Below are 21,378 nucleotides of genomic sequence, written 5' to 3' on the forward strand. Positions count from 1 at the left end.
TCTCTCAGCTAAGACTTCCCTTTAAGGACACAGATTTGGTGTTTACTTTCATCTATAAGAATCAAGAACAGAGTGAATACCCTTCGTCACCTCTCAACATCAGGTTTTGCCATTACTTAAGTGAGTCCTACCATCCAGCCATTCAACATTTTAATCTTTCCCATTACAGCATGTAATTATAATAAAGTCTTTCTGAACTGCATTTTGAACTCTCTATTCTGAGGCAAGCAATCTTTGTCAATTTATCCTAACTTTTTAAAAAAACTTCTATCCTAAGTGGTACAGACTGAGTAATTCTTCTGATCTCATAGGGCCATGGGTCTTGGAAATGCCATGTCCATTTCAGTTCGATTAACTCCGAATGAAGGAGAGAGTTCTGCTTTGGATACTTGGCAATGTAACCATAAACAGAAGACTAATCTTTCAATAATACAAGTTTAAGAAAATAAGAGGTGACTGAAACTCTGTTGTAATGAAATTGCCCGTGCATGGCAGTTTCAGGGAGGGTTTTTTTCTTCTGGGAAAGCCGGGAGAGCCACACCACCTCTACCCAATGAAAGTAATTGAGTGAATGATTTCACTTGTTTCTTCTTTGGACCGAATTAGGTCGTGGCCATCTGTGGAGTGTGCTAAATACCTTAGGGGAAGAAGGCTGTTTTCTCATGTCATTTATGTAATGGCTGTGTTGTCACTTGCCACCTTTGAGCAAAATCAATATGTAGCAGAAGTTGGGCCAGGTTTTCCACAGCTGAAGTAAAGTAGGGAATTGGGGCAATTGTTCAGTTAAATTGAGCACATTTTTAAAAAGCAACACTTTACTTCAAATTACTCAAATGCTTCAGGGAACATTTCTAATTGCCCTGGACTAACACTTTTCTTCAGCTATTGACATCTGGCCACCAAGCCTCTTGCTGGAGCCACAACCAAATATAAATGGATGAGGAGTTTTTAGGGGGGTGCATTCTCTCCAAATATTGGAAGAGTGTTCAGGAATAAGAAGGATTTGACTGTTCTGAATGAAACTGAAAGACAGAATTAGGATGATAGTGGGCAAGATCTACCAAGGAGGCAGGTTTAAGTTCAGTTGAAAGGAGCTCCAAATTTTCCAATGATAAAATGGGCTTTCTTGGGAAGTATTAAGTTGTTTGTAGCTGGAAATGTTCAAGGAAAGGATTGAATCAGTGTTTCTCAAACTGTGGGTCACAACTGACTAAAGAGTTATGAAATCAATTTATGAGTTATGACCAGCATTTTTAAGAAATTGGAAAGCACTGGAATGAAATAGGATTGGATGGAACAGAAGAGAATAAGAAATATATAGAGCACTACAATAGAAATTAGTATTGCTTTGTGAAACTTTATTTCTAATTACTTTTGTGTGTGTACACACATATAGACATTTGTACTGGGTCACAACATAAAATGTGTTTTTAGTGTGCACTATAGTCTAAAATGTTGAAAAAAGACTGGATTAGACATCTAGCTGAAGGGATGTAAGTATTGGACAGGAGTGATTGGACTATGTGACTATTAAGACCTAGTTCAAAAAGGAAAGCACAACCAGTTAAAAGGGTCTCAATCTCAATAAGTTAAAAAGAAATAAGTTCTCTAAAAATATGTAACTGTTCTAATCCCAAGCCTGGAAAGAAAATCCTCCCACCCTGAGTCTTCAGGGAGAAAATACTAGATAAGGTATTTTTTAATATGTTATAATAATAAACACAATGACAATTTTCATAGGACTTTTTTAATGATGCCCCAAAATATGAATTCATGGCATCATACCAAAGCAATGGTCAGAAATCAGGTCTAGGGGCACCTGGGTGGCTCAGTGGGTTAAGCATCTGCTATCAGCTCAGTGATGGGATAGAGCCTCACATAGGGCTCCCTGCTCAGCAGGGAACTTTGCCTCTCCCTCTCCATCTGCCTCTCCACCTGCTCATGGTCTCTCTCTCTCTCTCTCTCTCAAATATATAAATAAGGTTTAAAAAAAAAAAAAAGAAGTCAAGTCTAAAGAAAGCCAGTACTGATGCATCCAGTACAACTTTTCAAGTGATCTGATTTATTCAAGGGCATATCGCTTGAATATGCTGATCTACAATGTAGTTAAGATCATACCATCAGGGAAAACATGTTAAGTGACCAGCAAATCATATTAATGGGCAAACAATGGCTGCCTCTCTGCCTGTTCTAGAAAAGTCTTATGCCTTTTCATTTAGAGCTTTCAACATGTATCAAATTATATTACTGATAATTGTTTCGACAGGTTTTTCTATCTTTCCCTCTCTTTTACCACCATCACAAAGAGTAAGCTCCTCAAGGATATAGTATGGACATTATGTATTGTACTCTCTCAAGCCAGCAGAATACATAGAATTCAGGAGGTGCTCAGTAAATGCTTAATGAATAAAAGAAAGAACTTACAATGACATCCAAGAGAATCCAACTGTCTGGGGTGACAGGATGAAGAATAATGAAGAGAAAAGAAAATATTTGAGTTCAGGAAGTTTTGCATTCAATAAAGCTAGAGATTTCTCTGACAATTCAAGGAGGGTAAGCTCAATTTAGACATAGAAAGAATAAAAGTACTTTGTTTCCAGATCCCACTCTCTAAGATCTCAAGAGAGACATGAACTCACCTCTTTGTCTAGATTCTGTATCATTCTAATATACTTGTAAACATTTTTATATGCTTTAGAAATTTCTGTTGCTCTTAAACAACTAGTATCAGAATAAAATTCTATCCAGAACATTCAGGAGGGAGTTAAGGTAGAAGAGGTATGTAGAGACAGGGACAGGGAAGGAGAGGGACTTTATCTAGTAAAGAAGATCAAAAGTTCCTTCAAGAACTGTTGGCAGGGAAGGCCATGCTGCTCCAGTAGAAAGAGAATTTCTCAGTTTTGTAAACCAGCCAGCTCCCTGTGTCCCTTTAAGGCATTAAAATCAAATATGTTCCAATGAGGGAGTGGTTTCTAGTCATTAGAAAAAAGGACTCAGAGCCAGATTTTTTACATTTTCATTCTTGGCTTAGCCACACAATCTCACTGTAGCCCTGGCAAACTTTTCCTCTTACCATTTTGAGGCCTCTCTTAACACATCTGTGAAATGTATGTGTCAGAGTGTGTAAGGGGTGAATGACATCAAACTGCAAATGGGAGCCACGGTTCCAGTGGAGAAATGGTCAAGGCATTAATGAACATCATATTCAGATGAAGGAGTGAGTGTTTGAAAATGACAGGAGAGATCATTAGAATCCAAGTAGCATATAGTGTTTTACAAAAGAGGATAGCACTATTCATTCATTCATATAGGAGAGCTCCAGGCAAGATATGAAACCAGGTTAACATAAAAACACAAAGCACCAAAGGACACCAGAATTTAAGATTCTCAGTGTCCACCTGTAGCTGTCATTGATTCTGTCTTTCTGCCGAAATACAAATCTTCACCCACCATCTTCTTGCAGGTAGTCATTCAAATTCTATGTGAATTTCCCAGGATGAAGGACTTTTTGGTACCAAAACTAGAATGATCAGTTGCCTTAATTAGGAAAATAGAGATGATTATCATATGGTTTCAATTACCTGTGGAGCATAAGGAATAATACGGAGGACACTGGGAGATGAAGAGGAGAAGTGAGCTGGGGGAAATTAGAGGGGGAGACAAACCATGAGAGACTGTGGACTCTGAGAAACAAACTGAGGGTTTGGGGGGAGGGGTTGGGTGAGCCCAGTGGTGGGTATTAAGGAGGGCATGTATTGCATGGAGCACTAGGTGTGGTGCATAAACAATGAATTCTAGAACACTGAAAAGAAATAATGTAAAATAAAATTTTAAAAAAAAAGAAAGAAAAGAAAATAGAGATGAAATTACCAGAAGGTTCAAGAGGATTCCATATATTTACTCTCCCATCAGACAACTATCTTCTTCGACAGTATGCCTTTTAGCTAAGTATTCTCTCTCAGGTTAGAGGATTGAAGGAAATTGTGGGGCTGTGTCTTAACATAACTGGCTCTTCCAGGATTACATTTCTTAAGTCATTTCTATACAACCTTCCTTGGGTAAAACTGCTTTAGTGGTCTAGAGGGACTACAATAAAGGATACCCTGATTTAGTCAATGAAGATCACATAAGAATATCATACTATTCTATACTATAGACAATGATGTGTCCTCACATAAAAACAATTGTAATCCAGATTAACAGTAAAATAGTCAACCTGGAGAATTCAAACAGGAAAAAAATAGATAAGAGGGCCTTAGTGTGTCTTTGAAATGGCATTCAACTTGAGAAATGGCGTTCTCAAGTTAGAAAACTCCAACTGTGCAATTCCATCTTCAAAAAGTACTAAATCTTCCTATAATAGAAGAACTAGAATCCATTAAAGTACCCCCACTGCTGTTTGAGGGAATTATAATCCTAGATTTGTTCAGAAACACTTTGTTCCATAAGGTAAAAGAGCCCCACGGATAGATCCTGAGAATCACAGAAGCAAGCTAGTGCAGTTCAGCCCGGGAGCTGGTTGCTTAGGGAATGATGTTAAAATTAGAGGGTTTCTATAAGAATGTTCTGATAAGGAATGAGAGCAATACTAAAAATGAAAGAAGAAGGAACCTAGGAAAATAAGGGAGTTCATATATGGGGACCTTCAACTCTATAGGTGTAAAAGTCATAAAACCATATATAACAGCCATTTAGAAATCCATTAAACAGTTATAAAGTCAAGGTTCCCAGAGTGAACAATATCTATTTTCCCTAAGGGGAGGAAGGATCTCAGTTCCTGGTTTCTTGCCTGAAAAACCAATGTGGGGAGGAAGTAGGAAGAGAAGATAAACACACGTAGGGATTCATGTGCAAGGAAATACGAACTTGCTCTGACTTGTGAGCAGCTTTAGTTTGCAGAAAAGCCATCAAGGTGCAGCTTCTCCCTTAACAACTCATTTTCCTACAGGGTTAAAAGTAAGAAAGCTATTCAGCATGAATTTTTTTTTTTAATCTCAAATTCTATCTGCAAATACAAATTGGCCATTTAGCACCAAAGGACTTGCAAGGACTCCATTTGGAATAATGATGAAGTTCAAAAGGTTAATCAAGTTATTAACATTTTAAAAGAAGGGAAATTTTCTTTCCCAGATGGCTTAACAGGTGACTCCTATAAATTACACAGTACATTACAGCGGGCATCCGCTAGCCCGGTTATAGTAGAGAGTCTGTCAACATTTCCATTAGAAAGCCCTATTTTCAGAGTTTATAACTCAGCCATAAAACTCTGCTCCAAGCTGAGCCTTGGCTTTCTAGTTGAATTCTCAGCTCAGCGGCAAGCTCTTTTCTTTTCTTTTTTCTCCTTCATCTTCTCCATTCCCATCCACTCCTCTGTCCCCCTCTTCCCCTTTTCCATGACAAAAAAAAATTTTTTTTAATTGTTGCTCTAAATTAACTAAGTTAGAGGATGACTTGTGCATAGGGAAGTCTTCCAACCATTTCATATTTAAGGAAATCTTTTTTAATGTTCAGGTATTGAGATTTTTTTTTTCCAGAAACTGTTAGGAATCAAGATGTTTCTAATCAAGGCCTGTGTTGGAGTTCTTCAAACCATAATGAAGATGTGTAAGCCATTAACATTCAAGTCGGGGAAGGTTTTCAGGAGAGAGGATTTTATCTTAGAAATGTTTCACCTTGTTTCTTGAATTCCAAATGTCTACATTTAATTCCGTCCCCTAAAGGTAACAGCAATGGCATATATCCCGTTATTTCATCAACATATGCACAGGGCTTTGGAGAACACAGCCTCAGCACAGCAACTTCCAGATGGCCAGTATGTGTGTTTAAAGGCCACCAGGATGGAGAGGAGACAACATGCAAAATACTAAGTGACAAAGAAGGTGCACAAGTGACAAGCGGAGGTCTGCTGTTCCAAGTCTGGTCAGTCACAGCCTGGGGAGTTTTTATGGCCTATTCAAGGCTGTGGTGCAGACTAAACAAATTTTCCTTTACTTTCACCATGACATCCTTGAAGACCAAGCCAGAAGGTGGGGAAAACTAACTCACACAGCCAACTCTGCTCAAAGGAGAGACTGCGGCTTCACTGTGAAAGCTCTGTGGCAGACCTTGGAGCTTCATGCCCAGGGCGCCCCCACCAAAACTCTATCTCAGACAGAAAGTTAAGCCACACAGGAATTTCTCTGCTAAGGCAGGAGAGGGAGGGGGAAGTTCCAAAAATATGACTGAAACACTCTCAGAGGAACAAGAAGAACAGAGCAGGTCAGAGTGGCACTTGAACAATTCTCCCAAGACCCAGACCAAGAAGAGTGTATCTGAAAACGGTTCAAAGTGCTCGCTTCGGCAGCACATATACTGAAAACGGTTCAGAGAGAAGGTGGTCTTTCTCGTCAGGTCAGCCTCTGTCTTGATGCCAACTGAGCAGGTCCTAAAATTAGGCATCACCTCCCACCTAGAGGGGAGATGGCCCAGGGGCAAAGGGTAGCTCATTTCCCTCTTTACCCAGGCAGAGACCTATCAACCTCCTCCCCCATCAAAACAGGAGACTGCAGCTGTTGGATTGTCCAGGGAGTAGCATTTTGGCTTGAGAAATGTTCCGATGGAAGGTGCTAAGATTTATCTACTGAGTTCGCCCCAGGCACATCTGTTGAAGAACCTCACTCACATATCCACTTCTCCCAGCCGATCACCTTCTCATATGTTTTTCATATCTTTTTTTTTTGTTGTTGTTAATATGCTTGCTCATTAGCAAAGGTATTTGGCTTGGAGGAAAACCGTACCCCTTTACAGCTCATCTTTTCCTCCTCTTGAGTCCCATACTCATGTCATAATATTTGAGTTTGTGATATACATCACCATCATTTCCATAGCAATGGAAACAGCACCCCCTGTGAAAACAGGATTTGCGATTCAGTGAAAGAAAAGGACTGAAAAGAACTTCAGAGAACAGCTGGAACAGCCTCCTGCCATAGACAGGTACATAGCGAGGCAGTCCAAGGACTGTTTTCGATCAGCACACTCCACTCACACGCAGAGCACACACACCCCTCCTCACTGCTCTGGAACTAGGTGTCTGACCGTGTCTCTGCTGCACAAACTAGCCAAGAGCTTCAGATGGCAAGAACTGCGTCTTGTTCATCATTTTCCCTTGAGCATCTTAGCTGATGGCTGAGAATTGTGGGTACTTCAGTGAGTTTGGTGAATGACGCAGATGCTGTATGTTGGACCTGTAATCAGCTTTACAGCCAAGATCCGCTTATGATGTGTCTAAGCATCCTCTGTCATAATTGAAAGATACTGAAACTCTGATTTTCTATATGAAAGAAGTAAATTGTTCAAGGATATCCACAAAATAATTATTCTTTTTAATGCCTGAGATAAGTTACTGATTCACCACCTCATTGTCTTATTGTTCTTCTTAAAACCCAGCAAATTCATCTTCATAACAATTCACTTTCTGCTAGGACATTCCTAATGTACCCTATGTCTCTTTTAAGTATTAAATTCTATTGTAGTGGGATTATATGAAAAAGCTTATTGAAAAAAAAAAAGAAGAAGAAATGAAAAAGTAACATCATGAAAATGTAGAACTGTAACATCTTTTTATTTTACTCCAGTGGACTTGTTCTATGTTTTGAATGAACTGGAAATCATAATCAAATTAATGTAAAGCAGAAGTGATTAGTGTTAGGGGCAAGGGAGGAAGTTTTACTATAATAAAATCTATTTCATCTAAAAAAACCATTCTAATGGTAACTCAAAGCACAGAGTGAGGATTCTGTAAGCCTCAATTCTAGTCTGGCCATCATTTGCTGAGTGACCCTCACCAGGGCACACAACTGGTCTGGGCCTATTTCCTCATCCATAAGATCCCTGACTACCTCACAAGGGTCATTGTAAGGAATAAATAAAATAATGCATGCAAATGTCTGTGATATTCTTAATTGTATACAAGTGGCAACTATGTGCGTTACTAAAATTATTCAGGTAAGGGTGTTCCCAGTGCCTAATATGGTGGACTGCTTGCCAACTTGGTGGTTGCCAGCCCGGAATGATGGTTTCCACTAACAATCTCACATTTGTTAAAGAAAACTAGAGCCAGACAGTAAAGCAGCAAAAATAGATTTCATTCAGAAACTATTGCAATAGGGGCAAAGAGACCTCAGTAGAGAACTGGGCTGAATTCCGAATACAAGAGGAATAAGTGGGGATTTATAGCCAAGGCGGGGGCTGGTGAATGGAAAATTACTAAGAGAAGATACCAAGGGTAGGGGGAGTTCTTGTTTATCTGACCTAATGGGAATTCTTGCTGAAGGCAGACCCATATAAAAGATGGGGGATTCTCTCTAGACTGAATTAGCAAGATTCTTGCTGACTTGGGCTGTGTAGGTCACACAAGGACTACAGGGTGGAAGTAGGGACAGGGCCTATGTCAACGCCTAATGGAGAAGAGGGTTGAGGGAAGCTTAACTGAAGTTTGGTCAACAACAAAGTTTTGTCACATTACTGAGTAATACTCCGTTTTAGCCTGTGGTTTTCCTCACATGTCTGCTTTTGACTATACTTGTGCCACTTGTCACCATTCTCCTTTTTTAAAATATATATGTATCTGCTTCCTGGGCACTAGTTTAGGCATCAGATACAGATAAGAAAGCAAGCCACGGATTGAAATAAATGTAAATATGTAGGTTCTGATTTATAGACTGAGAACATTCCAAAGTTAACTTTCTTTAAAGGAGAAGCCACGTCTCTTATTTCTTCTCTTTCAGTTTTCCCTCCCTTCCCCTATAGCCCTCCGCAAATAAGAGAGGGAGAAAAACCATATAGGACTCTTGACTCGGGGAAACAAACTGAGGGTTATGGAAAGGGAGGTGGGTGGGGGGTGGGGTAATTCGGTGATGGGCAATAAGGAGGGCTTGTGATATGATGAGCACTGGGTGTTTTATATAACTAATGAATCAGTGAACACTATATCAAAAAAAAAAAAAAAGAAAAGCCACTCGAAGTATTTTTTTTCACCCAAATAAATGATGCCTTTTCTGTAATAATTTTTTCCCTTTTACTAAAGTATAATCTGTCCCCTAACCCCACAAACTTCAGCAAAAATGACAACTGACCAGAAACAAACAGAAACTTTTATTTGCTGACCCTTGTATGTCATCACAATTCCATTGTAACCCAGACTCCTCATTATCTGATTGGAGCCTCTGAGTTTCTTTTAGACCAATTTCACAGATAGACCCAGTATGTGTCCAAGAGCCCTGGAACTAGCCAATCATCAGACTGACAGATGCAGATATACTGACGATCAACCTTTTAGCCAAATGACCATATACTTTTTGGCACTACCGCTTTCAAGCTTTTTAACCCAAGAGCCCTAGGAGGTTTTGACCATCTTTCTGTTCCTTTCCTGCCACTTCGATCTTAGGCAATTTTCTTCTTCTCTGTCCATCACATAGCAGTTAGATTATGAAGAATATTTTCCCCTCCTCTTTTACCTCATAGATCCCAAATCATTCTTCTGCCTCCTCTTTTCCCTTCATTAAGTATGCAATTCCTGGCCTCATTTTCACTTTATATTGGTCTCTTGTGGTTTTTTGTCCAGATCTGGGATTCTGCATATTGCTGCAGCTCCCTGACCTCCTTCACAATCCTAATGGGATCAATGATGACAATAAGATCCATAAGTGGGCTGGGGGTTTGATATAGGTGATTTAGTCCTGACAACCTACGGGAAGAGGCAAGAAGGCCAGAGGCCATAAGTGAATTGATCATGTAAAGTATGACCTACTGCTAGACAGTTTAAGGAACTTGCTTTCTGATTCCAAATTCTGTATTCTTTCTGCTAAACTAAATAGTTTTTCTGTCCCATTCATCTTCCTTTTTTCCATTTCCATTCTCCTTCCCATGTTTCATTCACTACAAATTTTAAATCAACAATGTAAGTATTCAACCCCTTAACTTCCCTTTTCCTCCATTTTTATCCTCACCCTTCACCGTACAATTCCCCAAAGCCTGCATTTCCTTCCCTAGGGTTAATATAGTCCCAAAGATCTATCATGCCTTGAGAAATCACTGGACAAACAAAATGAAATCTGGGGCAGATAGCAGATCCAAGTTTTGGGAACTGTGAAACATATACATTTTGAGAGATACCTTTAAGAGAAATAATCCAAAATTACTAATATAAAACTAGGCAGACATATAGTTATTTATTTAGAATTAGAAAAGAAATTAGAACTACAAATTTTAAAAGCTAACAAAAATCACAATATCCAGAAAGTCACCAAAATATTTTTAACTGACTGACACATCTGTGGTTTTTTTCTACATCTTTTGGCTGTTACTCACTACCTCTTCTTTTGATAAGAACATTGTGATATTTTCAATATAGAAATTGTTTTTAAAGATTTATTTATTTTAGAAAGAGACAGAGAGAGTATGAGTGGGGGTGGGGGACAGAAGGAGAGGAAGAGGGAGAAAAGCAGACTTCCCATAGAGCCTGATGCAGGGCTCAATCTCAGGACCCTGAGATCATGACCTGAGCCAAAATCAAAAGTTGGATGCTTAACTAACTGAGCCACCCAGTCACCCCTCTATATAGAAAAATTTTCTGATTTTTTTCCTCTAGAGTAATTGTTCAAAATTAATTTTGTATACTTAGTAGTTTATTTTGGCTTCATAGCTATTAATGATAATACTATCCTAAGATGCTATACATTAGAATGCTTAAAATATAAAATGTCACTTGATACTACAGCTATTGTTTGTGTCCTACAAACACAGAAATTCTGACAAATACTATTCTGTGCAGTTCTCATAAATAAAAAGACTTTATAGTGCCTTTATAATTGCATGCAGTATGTCAAGGAACATAATTTCATCAAGAGAAAGAACTTCCATTTTGTTTAAGTGCTGATAAGAATTAAATCTATTGCTTGCAATTTTACAGATCTACAGTTTGACTTTCCCACAGCTTGTAGCTCCCCACAATTTAAACTGTTCCTTCTCCATATCACATGCTTCTCACGCTGGGCAGAGCTGTGGACTAAGGCTTCTCTTCCTGCAACTTCGGATTAAACACAAGGGAATTCATTTCAGTGAGCAATGGGCATATACTTATATTATTTCCACATGCTACATCTAGAAAACTAGTCATGGAGTAGACTGAAAATCATAAATTTATCTTACAAGACCTAAACTAAGTGAACCCTAACACAACTTCCACTTAGATGGATCCCAAAAATGTCCATAGTTCTTCCATTACCATCTAGTGTGAGGAAAAGAACAAAAGGGGAAATTCAGAATGGAGAGAGGCACTGGTCTTAACCAATTACAGTTAAAGTGGTCTACCTTTAAAATTTTTACAAAAACTAGGACTACATAAACACATTATTGGGTTCCTCTCAAGGTTTGAAATATAAATTTTATTCCCTTCCTGGTAAATCTGCCTCTGGTAGTTAGGCACCAGCCAGCTTCCCTAAACAATCTTCAAGTTACTTTAGAATGAAAGGTATAACCAACAAAAATTGAAAGCAGGGTTATCTTAAAAATGCTTTACTAGGATTAAATCTTATTGATAAAGCTACTGAATCCAGTAGACTCTAGAGTCCTTGACTACAAGTCATTTTATTGTCTTTTTATCTGTATGATATACCTGTCTTTTTATCTTGTATGGTATACCTGTAAAAGTGCTCAACACAAGTTTTGCGATGAATGAATGAATGAATACATGAATTAACAAATGCTATGAAAATCCAACATTTGAAAATATATCCTTGGTAAATAAAATAGAATGTGAGGTAAGGAAGGACAGATTCACAGTACCTAAGATTGTAATGACTGCCCCACAACTATCAAAGATGATGTAATTCAAATGATAGCGTCTTCAAACAGAGACTGTTGTTGTTTGATAGTGAACAATTTCTATCCAAACAAAAATGTTTTTAAGCACTCAGGGACATGAATTCAAAATGGAAATGGATTTGGAAAAAACATAAAACATTTTGCCATCTGTTGCCCTGCTGAGTTACTGAAGAATATCCTCCTGAAATGTTCATATTTTCAGATTAATTGGTCCATGGCTGCCAGACATGAAGAAGAAAGAAAATCTGAAACTGAGTGATTCCACTAAGCTGTAAATGATGCACTACAAAGACACTGCTATTTGGAGATGGAGTTGTGGATTAAAAGTGGAGTCAAACCAGGGGGAACATTCTTAGGTTGTCAGAACATTTTATCCAACAATTAATCATAAGCAGCACATTCCAATAATTTTGATTAATTTAATGCTTAATATGTTTTTAATCTCAAAATTTCTACCAAAATATATTTACTTCACATTCCTCATATTCAGAGAATCATCTTTTTAATTTTAATAAGCATCAGGAATTTGATGAAGAATTTGGAGTAATGGAAGGAAAAGATAAAGGGGATAGAATGAGAGACAAATGAAATGAGTGAGATTTCCAAAATAGCAGCAAACAAAGAGAGGAGAATAAAGTAATCAAAGAAAGCTAGAACTGCTTCTCATATTTTAGTCATGCCTTTCCTCTAAGGAGTATAGCACAAACCAAGCTCCAATCTACTCAAAGCTAAAGAAAACAATACAAAATTGGTCTCACTCCTGTACATCTCTATCTCTCACTGCCGCCAGAGTTTCTGGTGGCTTCCTGAGAGCCCAAGATGAACAGCCAGCTCCACAAGTCTTGTGGATCATTTCCCAGAAGGCCCACTTGGGTGTCACCTCACCAGTAATCATGGAGGGAATTTGCAAGGCTTCACCACTGGAGATTAGGTTGTGATGGAGAAGGGGGACAGGCCTTACAGCACCCAGGGTTCAGATCTTAGCAGACCAAATTCCTCCTCACAGTGGTACCAGTTAGAGATCCCGCCAGCTGCACTGCCCATCTATAGAGACAAGCCAGTGGCCCCATCCAGTTAGGAAACTTGGTGTGCAGTTCTGCCTGGTTCAGGACCCTGAACAACAAGCCGTGCCAGCCTTGAAGCTTATTCTGCCACCTCACCCAGACAAGGAAGTTAATTCACAGCCCCACCTACTGCTAGGTACAGTTGCTTCCCTGCCTGACCATGAAACCTTGCAAGAGCACCTGGAAAGCTAGGCAGCCCAGCAGCACTTGAACAGAAAGCCCAGCTAGCAATTCTGTGTATGTACAGAACTCAGCTGGTGGCCCTGTCTGGCTGGGTAACTCAGTGCACAGGTCTGCATAATTTGGTTTGCTGGCCAGTGAAATGTGCCAGTCTTGGAGCTTGCTCTGTTCCCTGTCTAGGCAGGTAAGATGATCCTGCCCATTACTGAGTATACACCTTAGTTTTATCCAACCAGGAAACTTCACCAAACCACCCAGGAGCCCACTTGCAGAGTTACCGAAGGAAAGAGTGCAGACACAGCAGCTCTACCCATCTGCAGAGCTGAGATACTGGCCCTGTTTGGAAGTCTGTGAACACTTCTGCCTAATTTTGGTCCCCAGCCAATTAGTTCTACTGGCCCTGAAGTCTGTTATATAGCCCCAACCAGGCAGAGAAGCAAATCTGAAGCCCTGTCTGGGGCTGAATATAGCCTCCAGCTCTGCCTGACCAGGAACTCTTACCAAGAATACCTAGGAAGCTGCATAGCCCATCTGACGGCCCCACCAACAACAGCACCCAGAGAGCCCAGCCCAGCTACTGGCTCTGCCTATCTGCAGAACCAAGATAACAGTCCCATATTGCCAGGAAGATGGTCCCCCACCACCAAGGTTTAATGGCTATGGAGTCCATCCCACCACCCCACACAGGCAGGGAAGCAAGTTCACAGCCTCATCAAGGGCTGATTATAATATCCAGTCCCACATGATTGAAAAGACTAATCAGAGAATCCAGTCAACTGCAAAACCATCATATGGTCTTGCTTGATCAGAGAACTAAGAAAGAAGTCTTACCCTAATATTCTCAGCCAGTGTCACTCCTTTAAACCTCAGTGCTTGGACAATAGCCTCACCAAATAGAGAACCTGATAGAGAAACCTACCTGCCCAAAAACACTACAAGTTGACCAGTCCAGAATCCTAAACTGAGATGACTGATGAAGGACTATCTCTGCCAAAGTAAACCTATAAAGTCTGGAGGAGGAACCCACTTCCTCATATGCCCAGATACCAATGCAAGAATTCAAGTATCACAAAGAATCAGGTAAACATGACACCAAGAAAGGAAATAAATACATCTCCAATAACAGAGCCTAAAGAAATGGAGATCTATAAATGGACAATACAGAAAATTCTCTCAAGAAGTTTAGTGAACTTAAGAGCTGAATAAGACAATGACTGAGTTGAACATTTGAATAGAAAGCTTCAACAACAGACTTGATCAAACAGAGAGAAGAATCAGTGTACCAGAAGATACGTCATTTGGAATTATCCAGCCAGAGGAACAAAAAGAAAAAAGAATGAGTAAGAGTGAAGAACACCTATATAACTTATGGGACATCATCAAGAAAACAATGTACACATTATGGGAAACCATCTACACATGATGGGAATTCTAAGAGGAGGAAAGAAAGGGCCAAAATTAAAGTATATTTAAAGCAGTAATGATTGAAAATTTCCCAACCCTGGAACAAAAAATAGACACCCAGATTCATGAGGTCTAGAAGACCCCAAATAAGCTGAACCTGGAAAGGGCCAAACTGAGACACATTATCATTAAATTATCAAAAATAAAAGACAAAAAGATAAATTTGAAATAAAAGACAAAGAGATAAATTTCTAACAAGAGAAATTTCATATACAAGGTAACCCCCATAAGACTTTGTTTAGATTTCTCAACAGAAACTTTGCAGGTCAGGAGAGAATGAGATGATATATTCAAAATACTCAAAAAAAAAAAAAAAAAACCCTATAAACCAAGAAAACTATACCCAGCAAAGCTGTCCTTCAGAAATGACGGAAAGATACTTTCCCAAACAAAATATGGAGTTTATCACCACTAGATCTGCCTCACAAGATATGCTAAAGAGAGTTCTTCAAGCATAAAGAGTGTTAATATCATCAAAACATATGAAAGTAAGTGTAAAAAACACTGATAATAGTAAATATATGTTCAAAGTTAGATTCTCTAATATTGCAAAGGCAGTGAATAATTCGCTTACAACTCTAGTTTAAAAATTTAAAAACACAGTAAAAATGACCATAACTAAAATAATTTTTATTGCATACACAAAATAAAAAATAGGTAAGCTGGGGGCACTGGGTGGCTGAGTCAGTTAAGTGTCTGCCTACCACTCAGGTCATAATCCCAGGGTTTGGGGATCAAGACCTGCTTGGAGCTTCCTGCTCAGTAAAGAGTCTGTTTCTCCCTCTCCCTCTGTTCTCCCTCTGTGCACACACTTGCTCTTTCTCTCTCTCTCTCAAATAAATAAATAAAATCTTCTTAAAAATTAAGTAAACTGGGTATCAATCAATAACCTACAATGTGAGAAGGGGAGAGAAAAGCAAAAGCATGAAGTTAAGAAATGCTTTAAAGTTGTCATCAGCTTAAAATGTTATAAATATAAGTTAAGTGACTCCATGGAAACCATAAACAATGTATAGTAGTTATGTGAAAAATTATGTAAATGAATCAAAACATACTACTACAAAAAGTTATCAAATCACAAGACAGAAAATAAGGAGCAAGGAACAAAGAATCTACAAAACACTCATAAAACAATTAACAATTAACAAAATAGTAATAAGTCCTTGATATCAATAATTACTTTAAATGTAAATGGAGTAAATTCTCTAATTGAAAGACGTCAAACAGATGAATGGATTTAAAAGATAAAAAGCAAACTAGATCCAAAAATATGCTCCCTACAAGAGACAGAGTTTAGCTTTAAGACACACATAGACTGAGAATGAAGGGATGGGAAAACATATTTCAAGCAAATGAGAACCAAGAGAAAGCTAAGGTGTTTATATTTATAATAGGCAAAACAGACTTTAATAGTCATAAGAGACAAAGAAGATCATTACAGGGCGCCTGGGTGGCTCAGTGGGTTAAGCCGCTGCCTTCAGCTCAGGTCATGATCTCAGGATCCTGGGATCGAGTCCCGCATCGGGATCTCTGCTCAGCGGGGAGCCTGTTTCCCTCTCTCTCTCTCTGCCTGCCTCTCTGTCTACTGTGAACTCTCTCTGTCAAATAAATAAATAAAATCTTTAAAAAAAAAAAAGAAGATCATTACATAATGATAAAGGGGGTCAATCCATCCTAATAAGATATGATAATTGTAAATATTTAAGCATTCAATATAGGAGCACCTAAATTTATAAGGCAAATACTAACAGAACTAAGAGAAGACATAAATAGCAATACAGTACTAGTTTGGAGCAAATAGCACATGAAAAGAATGATGCTTAACATTATTTATAAGGGAAATAAATATTAAAGCCACCTTGAGATACTATTGCTTGCATACGTATTAGATAGGCTTTTTAAAAAAAGATATTTACCAAATACTGCTGTTGAGGATGTGAAGAAAAACATTATGATAAGTAAAAAAAAAAAAAAAAAAAAAAAAAAAAAAAAAAAAAAAAACTCAAAAAGCTATTATATAATATATGACATTGCAGAAAAGACAAAACAAGGACAGAAATCATATCAAGAGAGGAGAAGGGAATTGAGAGAAATTGGAGGGGGAGATGAACCATGAGAGACTATGGACTCTGAAAAACAATCTGAGGGTTTTGAAGGGGTGGGGGGTGGGAGGTTGGGGGAGCCAGGTGGTGGGTATTATGGAGGGCACATATTGCATGGAGCACTGGGTGTGTTGCATAGACAATGAATTGTTACACTGAAAAGAAATTAAATTTAAAAAAAAAAGAAATCATATCAGTGGTCATCAGGGGTTAGGACGGGAGAAGGAATTATCTACAAAGGAACTTGAAGGAAACTTACAGGATGATGGGAATGTTCTGTATCTTGGCCATGGAGGCAACTGCATGACTGTGTAAATTTTTCCAAATTCATCAAACCATATGGAAAAAGGGTAAATTTTACAATATGTAAACTCTACCTTAGTAAACCAAAGAAGGCATTACAATAAATCCAAAATTAAATGCATGTAAATCACTCTGTGAATCATGATTTTAATGACATTTACTCAAATCAGGGCAGAATTCAGAGCATTATTTGAATTACTGAAATTTTTTTGTGATGGATTTTTCAGATGAATAGAATACATTTTCCTAAAGTGTTTACTGCAAATAAAAGTTGTTCAAAAGTGAGACTTCAGGGGCGCCTGGGTGGCTCAGTGAGTTAAAGCCTCTGTCTTCAGCTCAGGTCATGATCCAAGGTCCTGGGATTGAGCTCCAAATCTGGCTCTCTGCTTGGCAAGGAGCCTACTTCCCCCACTCCCCTGCCTACTTGTGATATCTGTCTGTCAAATAAATAAATAAAAATCTTTTTTAAAAAAAGATTCTAAAAAAAGTGAGACTTCATTTCATATTACTATCACCAATTAGCATATATGGTAATTATCCATGGCATAATTGAATATTCATTGATGCAAATATTCAAGAAACATTTCCTGAGTGTAACTAGACTATAGCTTAAAAGTACTCACTTCTCCCCAGTTCTGGACCAGTAGGATATGCTTCAGACTTCTTCAATAAATTTTCATAAGGTATGATCAGACAAGATCAAATCTTAGAAAAATAACCTCAAACTTAGCTTCAAATGGTCCATAACAGTAAGGTTGTTTAATATTAGAAAATAGTATCATACAGTATAGCAACATTACAAAGATGGTAATTAATACACCTAGAACAAGTGAAACCTACAAAAGAAATTTTTTGTTGTTGAATAAATGAATAATAATTGTCCTGATAGTACAATTTAAAAAGGCTTTTCATCCATGTTGTCGCAAATGGCAAGATTTAATTTCTTTTGATGGCTGCATAGTATTCCATTGTGTATATATACCACATCTTCTTGATCCATTCATCTGTTGATGGACATCTAGGTTCTTTCCATAGTTTGGCTATTGTGGACATTGCTGCTATAAACATTCGGGTGCATGTGCCCCTTTGGATCACTACGTTTGTATCTTTAGGGTTAATACCCAATAGTGCAATTGCTGGGTCATAGGGCAGTTCTATTTTCAACATTTTGAGGAACCTCCATGCTGTTTTCCAGAGAGGTTGCACCAGCTTGCATTCCTACCAACAGTGTAGGAGGGTTCCCCTTTCTCCGCATCCTCGCCAGCATCTGTCATTTCCTGACTTGTTGATTTTAGCCATTCTGACTGGTGTGAGGTGATATCTCATTGTGGTTTTGATTTGTATTTCCCTGATGCCAAGTGATATGGAGCACTTTTTCATGTGTCTGTAGGCCATCTAGAGCGTATCATGCTTAGCAAAATAAGTCAAGCAGAGAAAGACAACTATCATATGATCTCCCTGATATGAGGAAGTGGTGATGCAACATGGGGGCTTAAGTGGGTAGGAGAAGAATAAATGAAACAAGATGGGATTGGGAGGGAGACAAACCATAAGTGACTCTTAATCTCACAAAACAAACTGAGGGTTGCTGGGGGGAGGGGGGTTGGGAGAAGGGGGTGGGATTATGGACATTGGGGAGGGTATGTGCTTTGGTGAGTGCTGTGAAGTGTGTAAACCTGGTGATTCACAGACCTGTACCCCTGGGGATAAAAATATATGTTTATAAAAAATAAAAAATTAATTAAAAAAAATTTTTAAAAAAGGCTTTTCATTTTCATGTGTGTTATCAGGGCTTCAATATAGAACATATTGTCAAGATCAGTGACATGTGAATACCAATGGTGTTTTTCAAACACCAAGTACCAGTATTTTCTGGTAAATGCCAATTTTCACACAACAAATTAACTAAACATAACACAATTTCGGGAGATGATAATATCAGCATAATTCACCCAAATTATAAAAATGGCAACACTTAAAATCATGCACATTATTTCACCATTTCATAAAACTTCTCTTTAAACCTCTACGAACTTTCCCAGAGTAAAAAGATTCCTCAAAACCTCATTATAACATTAAACTACAAAATTCTGGAAATGCAGGGAGTTATTTTTCAAATTTTTGCCTTAAGGTTTTTTTTAAGTCTATGAAAATATATAGTGAGGAGTGTGTTGAGAAAGGTGGAGAGGGTGCCTGGGTGGCTCAGTGGGTTAAGCCGCTGCCTTCGGCTCAGGTCATGATCTCAGGGTCCGGGGATCAAGTCCCGCATCAGGCTCTCTGCTCAGCAGGGAGCCTGTTTCCTCCTCTCTCTCTTTGCCTGCCTCTCTGCCTACTTGTGATCTCTGTCAAATAAATAAATAAAATCTTTTAAAAAAAAAAGTGGAGAAAAAAAGAGCTTCTGGTTGATGGATTCAATATGTCTGAAAACACTTCAATAATGTAGAGAAAAAACTTCAAGAGCAAGAATTTTTATAAATAGAAGACTTACAGCAAGATGGACAGGTGAGCAGTTCTTGCATCAATTGTACCCACAGGAGAAAGGTCTCAAGAAAGCTAGTTGATAGAATCTTCTGTAAGACAGAGTTGGCTACATCCAAAGATTCATCTTTTACTAAAACAATGTCATAAGAGTCCATGTACTTTTTAAAAAGCTCTTCCACCCTATCATTTAGATATCCAATTTTCAGAATGTGTTCAACATTAGCTACTTCATCTGCCATTCTTATATCCCCTTGAGAATCTCCCAGCAGAGTTAGTTGCTATTGTCTTTTCATCAATTGAAATATTCTGTATTCTTCAAGGCACCATCATGTTTGTTAAATAAAGAAATTAGTTTGCTTTTAAATCCTTTGAGCACCCCCATTACCATCAAAATCCATGAAGCCGGACACTACTGTGATGTTTGGGTGATAAACGCTAGCCTGATGGACTACCTCCTCCAGCATAACACCAATACCAGCTAAAAATATGAACACAGAAATACTGTATCGCTGGAGTTTATCAAAGAAATTCTCATACTCTTCCTTGAGCATAACATCAGATTCTGCCATCATGTGATTTAATATACCATTCAACAAGCAAACCATGTGATCTAGTATACCATTCTACCATATAGGGCTACTTCTCTTCTACAGTAAGAACAGGATCAATTTTAATAGCGTATTATTCCTTTAGTTGCAGTATCTTTTTTCAGCATTCATCTGTAACTAGCTTACTGTTGTCACTGATGGAACAACATGTTGGGCATCTTTTCCATTCACAGGAAAATCTACTCAGTGTCATCAAAGTTTGTTACTACCTGAAGTTTGACAGCTTCTCCCTTAATAAGACCACAGATAATCTCTTCTACTCTTAACAGGGTTTTTGTTTCAAACTGGACCTCTCTGGAATTATTGCATCATTCTCACATGTATAGTGAGATTAGACATTTTTTGGTTATCCAATCTTCCTTAGGGCACTTGAGTTCTTTTGTACTTGAATTTGTCTTAGGATAACAGCATAGGTGGTAAGCAATATCCAGAGATGCAGAGCTTGGATACAGACATCTTGATGATCTTGGTCTTCCATATTGTCTTTCTCTTTAAGGTACATATGTACTGGGCCAGGACCCCCCACGCACACACTAGTGCTTGCCACCACATCTATCCTTGCCACAGCCACCTGGCCCATGAAAGGGTGTCCTGTACCTCCCAGCCAGAAAAGAAACATTCAAAGACATTTTTAATGGTCCAGACATTATAACTCTCAGATCACTCAGAAGCAAAATGATAAAAATGTAACATAAGACCCAAGAACATTACTTAACAGTGAACAGAAGAAGCAATTTATATACATGGTATTTTTAGTTATAATCTCTCTGCTGAAGGATACCTCAGACTAGAATCCAATGACCTTAGGTACTAGTCCTATCTACACCAATGCAGTTTCCCTACTGTCCATATCCATCTTTGAAATAATTAAATAACCCAGCAATTTCAATAAGGTTTTACTGTAAATATGAACTCACAAATGCTTCCTAAGTTCCCAAAGATAAGCGATCTATACAGGGTTGGCTTCATGGACATGCCACTTATGCATTTAGGTGCATAGATTAGAAGGGCCTAAAGTTGGTTTAATGCTGTCACTATATTGCCATTCTTCACAATTTAACAAGGACCCCATATTTTAATTCTGTAGTGGGCCCCATGAATTATGTACCTGGTACTAATTATAAATACCAAAACTGACATGAGGATTCTGAGTTACTCTTTACATATAGTCACTTGTGTCATGCATTTGACAAAAATCTGATCAAATTTACCTTCAAACACTTTAGTTAATAAACTAAAGCTGGAAAACCAGCAAGTTGGACTCATATAGTACCTAGGAACCTCTTGTAAGATAGGCATGTTGCAAGAATAATT

General features: G+C 38.3%; 1 pseudogene; it reads right to left on the minus strand.

Moving 5' to 3' along the window:
- LOC131827821 (cytosolic 5'-nucleotidase 3A-like) overlaps positions 1-20,644 on the minus strand; it is a 35,848-nt pseudogene extending 15,204 nt beyond the window's left edge.
- Between the last annotated feature and the right edge of the window lie 734 nt (positions 20,645-21,378).

This window comes from Mustela lutreola, chromosome 3, assembly GCF_030435805.1.
Source record: "Mustela lutreola isolate mMusLut2 chromosome 3, mMusLut2.pri, whole genome shotgun sequence".
Classification (NCBI taxonomy): domain Eukaryota; kingdom Metazoa; phylum Chordata; class Mammalia; order Carnivora; family Mustelidae; genus Mustela; species Mustela lutreola.